Raw genomic sequence first — 12377 nt, 5'->3', positions numbered from 1 at the left:
TTAGAACTTTACAACACGTTGTCATTCCATTATACAGACTGCGACACACTTCACCCGTGCCAAACAGGGTGTCTTCAATCAGGGGAGATGTCGGAGTCGAAATTTTTTTCCTGTATTGAATGCTTGTCTGGTCGAGGTTTTGCAGTTTATAGAAATCGGGAATCTAATCATATACACTGAGCATCTGGTTGGATATATCGCATGCACAATTCAAAATTTATCGATGATCATATACAAACTTGGATATACAAATAAGGGAATAATGATCGAAATATACATCTGTGTGAAAATGCGGGTATTACATTTGCAATCCATAATAAACAGTTGATTACACAAAGACACATACAAAAGGAAATATATAAACGAAAATATAGTTTTATTGTCTCTTTGGGAACCATATAATTATTTACGGTCTCTGTATGTCCATATTCATTGATTGAACAGGAGAGAGAGAGAGAGAGAGAGAGAGAGAGAGAGAGAGAGAGAGAGAGAGAGTCCTACTTCGATGTACAATATATAATTTCACAGAAGGAAAGAAAATTGATCACTGATATAAATGTAAGCTTACAAGCATTAAAAATTTCCAGCTATTCAAAAATTTGTGATTGACAATATATCGGAAACTTACAGGAGTTGATGCTTATAATTGTATTCATTACAATTTTTAAAAAAAATATTAGTTTGAACTGTGCATGTAGCTGGGGTCAAGTGGGGGAAGGAGGATTGTCACCCAATATATCTTTTATTTGCATTACAAAATAACAAATATGGATATTGTTATTAAAAGTGGGGGACAGACAGTCTTGTCCCCTCCCCTTGATTCTATGTACTTGATAAAGACGCATAATATGATAAACTCAATTATTACATTTTGCATTAGTACAATTTGCATCGAGTTCAACGCAGAATGTAATAACGCAAAATGTCATAGATATATAAGATCTACTGAATGCCAAATTAGCATAAAATGAAGTAATTGAAAATAACATTATTTAAAAATATGTTTAATTTTTAATTATTGTGTGCTTTAAATGAATCAAATAAATCTGTATTATCAATTAATGAGAGCAATATTGAGTTACTGTTCTCCTGTAAATGAATTAACGATATCATTTGTCTTAATAAGAGCGCGATTATTACAAGATCATCACAATATCATCGTTTGAATCCCCCCTCTCCTCTCAAGTTCATTTATTTTCACTCACACCATCTCTCTCACTCTCTCTCTCATTCCATACACTCGTACAGTGTTGTATATACAAAATATATATGTATGAACAATTTATGCACCTACATGTATAAATGATTTCCTGATTTATAAATCTGCAATACTTTGACCAGTAAATCACACGGTATAAGGATTCATGCACAATACAGGGTAAATATTATACTCTGATACTTCCCCTGATTGAAGATAGCTGATCGGCACGGGCTAAGTGTGTCGCAGTCTGTACAATGGTATTTACTGTTGGAATACAGATGGAGCTTATCGTTTTGTTTCATGGATTATGCAAATAAAGGGAGTTTTACTACTACTTAGAGTATTTTCGACAAGTGTGCACGTACATCTGCGATCCTTTACAGATATTACGAGTAGACCCAGGTAAATAGTCATCCACATTCGATGCGTTTTCATGGCGAGCACACATGTCATGTGCATAAGTACATTAGTATTTATATATTTGCATTTTGCTTGAAGTGTGAATGGTATAGATTTTATACCCTTTGCTTATTCTATTTTATCAATAGATAATAGATGAAATATTTCTCCGCGTTTTTTGTATAGTTTTGACATATTTACTGCAAATGTACGTACATTCACATAAAGAAAAGACATTCTATATTTATTTATCCAAAGCTTTTAAAATGATTTACTACTGTCCGGTATGTTTATTGTAACTTTGAGCATTGCGTGGTGTTCCAAAACGTGATTTCATTTCTTCTTGATGTCCTATAAATTAGTATCGGAGATGTACGTGTTACCTGTCGAAGCTACCCGCACAGGTAAATCGAAGACATTGATGTGAAGTGAAGCGTAGCAAAACTCGTCCCCTTATATACCATGCGAATACTGATACATATAACAATAGAATATCCAACGAATATGGCGGATTAGCAAAGAAATATGGCGGACATATAGAATTATACTATATTTATTAATTCATGTCAGCTTTAAGCAAGATACAATCAAAATATACATTGTACATACAGCTATGTGGAATTGATGTTTTCATTTATGCTTTGATGTGACTGTATTTCAGGGGGATTAAAGTTCTTGCTAACTGCCTTTGGGTTGTATAACCTATGGTAGCAGGGGACAGTTTCGCACTGTAGGCCCGTCAACTTTTTCAAAAAATGGAATTACCCCGTATTTGAAGTGATATTACATGTGTAAAAATGTATACAATAATTTTAGGATGCATGTCAAATGTAGCTGAGTGCTTAGTAAAAATGTTGATATACAACATGTAGGTGTCACCATGATTCCTAGCATATAGATGGGTGCAAATACGAAACTAAGACACGTGGTCAGTTGCTGAAGAAATTCCGGTGAAAACATGCAGGGTCTAGCAAAAGGTCTGTAGCTGTGAGGGAAGGTGGATGGCCCCATATGAGAGGTAGATTTTTTAGAAGGGCAGATAGGGTTCTTGATTGTGCACAGTGTCTAAATCCCCATGTTTGGTACTGTGATGGTGTGGGGGTGGTGCGGATTAGCCCAAATGAGGGAAAATCAAAGCAAAAAAGGGGAACCTGCTCAGAGCATGTTTTGTGCACCAGCACCAGTATTTATAGATTACATGTAATTTAGGGTCATAATTTATTAACTACACTAATATGAAATACAAGTATTGACGTAAAATGGAAATATGATTTTTCATTAGTCTGTCATAATCTGACTGGTGTATACCCCCTATCCACATGTTTCAAAACCAAAGAAACTGTCCCCTGCCACCTATAGTAATAAATCAAGCATATCAACATAAACATGTCAATTTGTACTGCGTTTGTTTCGTGTTCTATTTATTTCATTTACTTGTTATATCTATACTACGCCCATCTCTTAAAGACACAGAGTTATTGTGAAGTCATACTTTAATGGAGATAAAGACACAGAGTTATTGTGAAGTCATACTTTAATGGAGATAAAGACACAGAGTTATTGTGAAGTCATACTTTAATGGAGATATATTTCAATTGTTAAGGCAGAACTATTACTTAGTAGAAATAATTTCACGCAGATGGATAACAGTGTTAAAGGCATGCACATATGTTTGTAGTATCCATTTACCTCGAATCCACAAAACACTGTGCATCCTTTTTGTATTCAATGAATGAATGAAAAGCGAAAACAACGAACAGCAATCAATCTCATAATTCCGACAAAGATTAGGGGAAACATGGACCCCTGGATATACCGGAGATGGGATCAGGTGCCTAGGAAGAGTAAACATTCCGGTTGACCGTTCACACCGCCATGGGCCCTAGATCTTGATCAGGTAAACGGAGTAATCCATAGTCAAAATTGGTTTGGAAAGAACAGTCTAATATTCGGTATGAAACACATTAAATGGCATTTGACCCAATGATAGATTGTATTGGCAAACTAGGTCATTATAACGACCATGGAATTTGCGAAATGGTGACTTTAAACGAAATTGTTGAAACTCCTTAATTTAACATCAATATGTTTGTCATCCTCTTTCAATGCTTATGTCGTGTGCACGGATCCGGAATCTACATGGTTTTTCGTAACTGTAGAGATGTTACAAACACGCGAATTCATATAGTTTTTTTTTTATAAAAAGAAGATGTAATACTAGTATCATTTCTTGATAGTTGACCCTCTTCACGTCTTGTGATCAGTATAGGACAAGTGTTTTCCTACATGACTATTGGTTTTTGAAAAATGAGAATTTGGCATGTTTACAATTGGATACCAAAACGCCCATTTTCTGATAACTTATATTTTTGTATCATCAATATATGTTATATGGATTCAGATTGATACGTTCTGTATAACACAGATGATTCTAGACTATTTTCACGCATATTCCAGTATAGTAAAAACACTTTGGGTTATTGATTGTACATATAGGATATCTACCTAATTCTGAAACTACTGCAATATTCGTACTTCTTTTTCTGACACCCAACAGATGTTTACAAACTTGATATTCAAGTTTACTACCTACCAATCTTTAAAGATATCGTTAAAACTCGGTCTTTTTCCAACTCGGTTTTTTTTAGCGTTCACGATCCACCTGAACTTACATGTATGTAAAACTTACAGTACCAAGTTTGATGCACCAGATGCGCACTTCGACAAATAATGTTTCTTCAGTGATCCTCGAGGCGAAATATTGGAAATCCGAAATGGCAATAAACTTGTAAGAGCTACGAAGAAAAACAGAGTACCAACGACTGGAGTCAATTCGTCTCAGGATCAGAAGTATGCATGAGGGAGATGATCCTTAATTTTGAAATGAATTTCTAAATTTTATAACAGCAATTAAATATACATCCTTATTATATACTTTCAATTTCATCTCTTCTTATTTCTTTAAAAGTTTGCGGGCATATATCGTGTGATATATGCCCGGAAACATTCCGGCCCGCAAACATTACGTCACAATTAATACACAAGCAAATTACTACGTCGTTAATTTTCAAAGTTTTCGTGTTTTTCATCTTTTACTCAGTTAAATCAATAAAGAAATTGTTAAAAATAAATTATTGATAGTTTCTAAATGAAATTGAAAGTATATAATAAAAAGGTTATAGACTTTGTGTGGGAAAATATGACGACCTCGTTTTTTGTCGCAAGCTCGGTCCGTCTACGCGCCAAAAAACTCGGTCGTCATATTTTCTCATACAAAGTCTATAACCTATAAGTATTTCCAAGCTAGTAACGAAGTACTTATCTAACGTTATGCGTGTAGATCATTTGAAATATTTAACCCTGTGTGCGTCAGGTGGAATATTTATAGGTTATAGACTTTGTATGGGAAAATATGACGACCGAGTTTTTTGGCGCGTAGACGGACCGAGCTTGCGAGGTCCGTCCGCGACAAAAAACGAGGTCGTCATATTTCCCATACAAAGTCTATAACCTTTTTATTATATACTTTCAATTTCATTTAGAAACTAACAATAATTTTATTTTTAACAATAACTTTATCAGTTTAACTGAGTAAAAGATGAAAAACACGAAAAATTTGAAAATTAACGGCGTAGAAATTTGATTGTGACGTAATGTTTGCGGGCCGGAATGTTTCCGGGCATATATCGTGTGATATATGCCCGCAAACTTTTAAAGAAAAAAGAAGAGATGAAATTGAAAGTATATAATAAACCAATGTATGTTGCTTTTAAATGTTTGCAATAATGATTCAAAACAGGCAACCACTAATCATTACATGAGATATAATTTACAATAAATAAAATAGCCCTATTTACCTATCAGCATGCGTAAAGGACGAATTTAAATACTCAGATTGTATTGTGGATGTTGTTTTCCAGACCTCTAGATACACCATTAGTTTTCCTATCAAGCATTATTAACGACAAACTTTCTTACAGCTGCCCACTGTAAAACTGCAAAAAATCTGGTTCCTTTGGGGTAAAATTCCTTTTCTTTCAGTAATAACTATCAATTTTTATGACTAGTTTTACCATTTATGATCCTCTTTATTATAGCGAGCGAAGCGACGCCGTAAGTTCGCTCCAATGATTACACATATGAATCACGTGATTTGCTCTTCATCCGCTGAAAAATTATGGGAATTACCCATAATGTTTCCACAAAAATGTCGCCGTCATTGCAGTTAACTTCATCGACAACCCCGTAAATAAAACAAATTAATTGTTTAGAAAGTACCACAAACATTTTTAAATTCCAGACAGGCTTTCTCCTTCCTTCGTACATTTTGTTATTGCTTGGTTTGAAAGGAAGAAAAATAACATGGCAGCTGATATGACGTCACAATTAATGCATTTTTTACATCGACAATGTCATGTTTCCCATGTTAAATGAATAGGCGGATTTTAAAGTGTCTAAAGTTGTGTTGCAAAATGTTAAGGGTCTTCGCTCGTCTCAACGGTCACACTGTAAAGCATGCAAGAAATATGTACTTGTATGTCTTGTTTTATGAAAAATTAGTAGTTTCAGTATTCGGGAGGGGTTTGGCCCTGGACCAACTAAGGGCTTCGAGACCGACTCCTGCTTTCCATTATCCCTTGTATATCCACCACTGCTATGTGCAATATATCTTTAATTCAGCCATCCCAGACCTAATCATATAAACTGCCTTATGCCCAAATGCATATTCTTATCTGGGGAAGGGGGTCCATAATTATTTTTTTATTAATTTTTTTTTTATTTGCAAAATTTTCACTTCACACATACACTGTTGCATACATATGGGAGATTGGTTACATGGATATTTTCACAACATATTAAATTCATTTTAAAGCACGAACTCAGTAACATTAACTCAAATACTGTCTACATTTCATATTTACCTTATTCTTTTATGTTGTATATGTATGATGTAAAAATGTTTTTCAGGAGAGAGAGAGAGGGGGGGGGGGGGGTACATAAGTATTATTTTCTTGGTAACAGATTTTGATAAGTATAATAGATCTAGATATATCTATTGATCAAACACAAAAGAAGCACAAACCTATTTGATGAAAAAGTACATATAGACCTAATTACTAACATAATTTTTCACATATTCTCTGCCAGTGAGTTTCATATTCATTATACAGTTTCGTAGCAGCAAGTACTTCTCAACCACAATTCTATCCGTAACTATTTTTCTAATCGCAGATATATGTACTTGCGGACTCTTTTGATATTTACAAGAAAAAATATATTGTTTTACTATAAGCAACATCAAGTTTTGAACTTTATACATATGTCTATTACAGTATTTACCAAATAGTACAGTGAGCTTGTCAAAATTTACAGGGATATGAAACTGTTCTAAAATCCATTGTTCAACATTATACCATAGCTCCTTTATTTGTATCCAATAAAAAAGATGTTCTAATGTTTTGATATGAACACCACAAAAGCTGCACATTGGAGAGTCTTTAATTTTCAGTTGAAATAAATACTTGTTGGTAGGGAGTATTCTATGGAGTATCTGAAATTGCAGACTATGCAATTTTCACTCTTGTGTAACTTTGAAGGGAAGTTCAAAAACCTTATTCCAATTACTTTCAACAAAAATATACTCATTTTCTTTCCATTTTTTTTTTTTACAGAAGTAATTGTCTCTCTTTTTGTGTGCAAAAGAATATTGTATATATCTTTACATCCTTTACTGTTTTTATAGAAGAGCATGATAGACTTTGGGAGGGTTGGTCCTATCAATTTTTTTCCAAAGTAATTAAGAAAATCGACTAATACTGCTTTTTTAAGCCCAGCATATTCAACAAAGTTAGTTTTTATGTTTAACTTAAGCATATCTTGTAATCGTAAGAAATTTCCATCGCTATCAGGACTCCATAATTTAATTCTAATTTGTTTGGAGGTTGGGGTGGGAATTTAATCCAGTCCTGTTCTTGCACTTTTTCCAATCATAGCTTTTTCTACTGCAAAATTTATTTCTCAAACTGGTCTGTCTGGCGGTAATCAAAGAAAAAACAACCAAATAAATCAAAACATGCTGTCGAATGCAATCTAATTTTTTTTTTAATTGTTGTTTCTCTATATCATTGTCAACTGTAGACAGCATGCAAATTTCATTCTAAACTCACGTAATAAATACTGCTTTTGCAATATGTATAATTCTAAATACACAAGAAATTTGACATCCAAAGTGTTTCAAATTCATTATATAGAGAATGCAATAAAATTTGAATTAAAATATTTCCATTTACATAACAGATTTCTCATCATTCAGCCTTCACCCGGGAGTTAATCATTCAAGAATCTGGAATCTAAAGAGAAATACAAATACGAGGGTATAACAATGCAATACTGAAATAAAGAAGCTGTGGATGAGAAGTACCATTGTTGGGGTGTTCTGGAGAAGATTAATATGGATAAACATGACTGATAAGAATGAATGGTGCATGTATTCACACTCAAAACCCAGAATGCATAATTTACAATCATATGAATAGTTTCGCCTTATAGTACTAAATGTGCAAAGATACATGTAGAGTATTTTTAGGAGAGAAACTAGTTTAAAATTCATATCTAAGTAATCTAAGTCGTTGTCATCACCAAATACAAAGCATTTCCAGAACACCAACATGTCCCACGGATATCTTAACAAGTAATTTCCACAAATGACTAACATTTGTTACATGTAACTTCATGAAATAGAGATACTGAATGAAGTATCCTGGCTGGGGTTTAGTGGAAGATAACAATGCTATAGAACTGAAGGATGTCACATTCAAAAACTTAACATTTCAACGTGCATAATTCTCCACATTAATGTATTTGAGCAGGTCATATCAGATTTAGGTCTAGCCAACATGTGGATTTTTATCACAATGCAAGATGGCACATCTCATTAAATTCTGCAATAAAATGCAATTTTTAAATGAAAATGATAAATTTGAATAATTGAAGTCAAATTGAATGCATTTAAATTATCTTCATTTGCTCATGTATGAAACTATCCTCTTGAACGTACAACTTTTAGAAAAATACCCATCGGATCTGTGCACTATACTGTTCAGAAAAACGACAATGTCTCTAGATATCTTTTTATATAAATCCTAGTATCCATAACACAATCTTAATATTTAAAAAATGCAAGCATCTTAACAGTTTTACGGGGAATATTGTTTTTGTACTTTCTGTCCGTCATAAAATCTTGTGAACGTTTCTCTTCCTATATGGCTTATCGGATAGACTTGAAACTGTGTACAATGCGTCATTGCCATTTGTAGATGTGCATATTGTTAGGACAGGAGGATCCAATTGTTTTCCTAAAAGTTACAGTGGATCTAAGAGGGGTGGAGGATGTAAAATAGCTTTTGAACACTTCTCATCCTATATGGCTTATCAGAGAGATTTGAAACTTTGTACAATGCTTCATTGCTATAGTTAGATGTGCATATTGTTGGGACAGGAGGATCCAATTATTTTCCTAAAAGTTATAGTGGATCCAAGAGAGGTGGAGGATGTTAAAATAGCTTGTGAACACTTCTCCTCCTATATGGTTTATCCGATAGACTTGAAATTTTGTACAATACTTCAATGCCATTTGCAGATGTGCAAATTGTAGGGACAGGATGATCCAATTGTTATCTTTAAAGTTATAATGGATCTGAGGGGTGGAGGGTGTAAAATGATTGATTGATTGAATATTGTTTAACGTCCCTCTCGAGAATATTTCACTCATATGGAGACGTCATCACTGCCAGTGAAGGGCTGCAAAATTTAGGCTTACGCTCGGCGCTTATGGCCATTGAGCAGGGAGGGGTCTTTATTGTGCCACACCTGCTGTGACACGGGACTTCGGTTTTGCGGGCTCACCCGAAGGACAGGAGGATCCAATTATTTTCCTTAAAATTATAGTGGATCCAAGAGAGGTGGAGGATGTTAAAATAGCCGCCTCTTACGACAAGCAAGGGGGTACTGAGGACCTATTCTAACCCGGATCCCCACGGGACAGGGTGTAATATAGTTTGTGAACACTTCTCCTATGTGGCTTATCAGAGTTCATAATGGTTATGTTCCTGCTCATGCTTTCTCCTCCATACCATGCAGTACATTAAGGGGAGGAGGTTTCATTTGGGGCACTTCCAATTTGTGGAGCTGGGGAGACATTTGTTTTTCATAAAAACAATCTCTAGTTATTTAATATATATAATCTATTCAAAAAGTAAGTTAATTCAATATAAATATAATTGTAAAAGTTCATAACCACCATCAACAGAAGAAATAAACAAAACTAATTCACAATGGCATATTTTGGTTCTAATATGGATAAAGATTGCCAAATATTACAGCTGGTCTGACTGAAGATTGCTAAATATTACTGCTCCGGGGTCTGGTTGTAGAAAGTGAATAGATCGGTTCTGAATAAATGAACCTTTCCCATGTATGCTATTAGCTATTGTTTAGTTCATAGGGTCTACTTCAAAAATTCTGCATTATACACTGATAAAGCTTCATAACAGTTTAATCAATGTGATACAAAATTGAAAACTTCATATAATATACACTGTAATATGCACTGCATGTACATGTATATATATATATATATTTTTTTAAAATGTAACGCCTGAGGATTATAAAATGAAAGCGCTTGCGTTAAATTTTTAACTTTGTGTACTGTTTATTCTATTTCTTTTAATATATATATATATATATATATATATATATATATATATATATAAAGCACTAAAATTACCAACAACATGAACAATTGGAATTGTCAAATTTTCGGGACAACCTGTCCCTTCATCAAGACGGGAAAGGATTACATTATGGAGAAAACACAAATATAATTAACTAGTTTTGTAGTGTAGCTTTAGTGCTTGTTGTTAATTATATTTGTGTTTTCTCCATAATGTAATCCTTTTCCGTCTTGACGAAGGGACAGGTTGTCCCGAAAATTTGACAATTTCAATTGTTCATGTCGTTGGTCATTCTAGTGCTTTATATAACTATTTTCCCTGACCATTGTATCTATTTAATATAGATCCGACAGTTTTGGATACTGAATGTTGTTGGTTCATCAGTGCTTTATATATATATATATATATATATATAGATCTTTATCAAAATAACACAGAAATTAATTTCCAATAAGAATACATCTAAAATCAACAACATGCAGTATGCATTATGAACATTCAATCAAATATGTATTATGTTATATAACAAGAGGCCCATGGGCCACATCGCTCACCAGAGTCACCTTAGCCCATATTTAAAGATTTTCCCTACATATATTTGCATGTAAAACTCTTATCCCTATTGTGGCCCCAGCCTACATCCCCGGGAGCACAATTTTTACAAACATCATGTAAATGTAAAGTTTTCTGGCCCAGTGGTTTTTGAGAAGATCTTTAAAGATTTTCCCTATATATTTGTATGTAAAACTTTGATCCCCAAATTGTGGCCCCAACCTACTCCCGGTGGTCATGATTTTAAGAAACTTGAATCTGCACTATGACAGGAAGCTTTTATGTAAATGTAAACTTTTATGGCCAAGTGGTTCTTGAGAAGATTTTTAAATGACCCCACCCTATTTTTTCATTTTTTTGTGATTATCTCCCCTTTGAGGTGACATGGCCCTTCACTAAAGCATACTTGAAACCCCTTCACCCAATGATGTTTTTTGCCAAGTTTGGTTGAAATTGGCCCATTGGTCCTGAAGAAGTCGAAAATGTGAAAAGATTACAGACAGACAGTCGGAAGACGGACAGTGTGTGATCACAAAAGCTCACTTGGGCTTTCAGCTCAGATGAGCTAAAAACTTCAGAGGGTTTCATGCACAAATAAAACTGTTCGTTAAGAATGTGTAGTTGCCATGATTAAAAACACCAAGCAGGTGTGTTAAAACCTTTACATCAACTAGTAAAAGAACATGCAATGTCAGTGAAAAATCATGAAGAATAAATCAAACCCCCTGACAGACTCGGAACACACAATCTACAGACTGCCAGCTTCATCCACTCAGTTAAACAAGTCGCTGATGAAATTTGAAAGGACAAAGAATATATTTTTCTGCTGTCATGGTGTTTGGTATTCGTCCTTAACTGGTAATGGATATTTTTTTTGGCAAAATGATTTTCAAATTATTTCATAATAATTAAATTTTTTTTTTTGGTAGATTGACAATGCTACAGTTATTCTGAGGAGTTGATTTGTTTTCCTGCACCGATGGCAAAACGTACTGTGATGTTCTTAACACCACAAAACAGGTGTATAAGTGCAATGACTGATGAAACATATAAGCTCTGCTGACTCCTGGAACTTGACGATCCATACATCAAAAGCAGCTCTCAATGACAAGTAAAAAACTTGACTATTCTCATGTGATTCCTGAAAATAATGAACGATAAAATCTGTATGCTTCTTGTGTGAATACCAGTCATTGTGATTTCCTATAATATACACATTCGTGAAAAATATAAAACTAATTTTAATCTGCTGCTGTCGAGAAACAGGAAGGGGAAAATGTAACACTGCAGACCAGGATCCACACCCAGGTTCTTTATCCCAGTTTGTTGGATTTTCTCTCACAATGAACACAAATTCCTTACATCATTGCACTTTCTCTCACAATAAACCCAATTTACTTACATCATTGCAATATAAAACTCACCAGATTTTCTATCCCAGTCTGTTGGATTTTCTCTCACAATAAACACAACTTCCTTACATCATTGCAATA

This window comes from Ostrea edulis, chromosome 1 (assembly GCF_947568905.1).
Source record: "Ostrea edulis chromosome 1, xbOstEdul1.1, whole genome shotgun sequence".
Lineage (NCBI taxonomy): Eukaryota > Metazoa > Mollusca > Bivalvia > Ostreida > Ostreidae > Ostrea > Ostrea edulis.
This window is presented reverse-complemented; position numbering follows the sequence as displayed.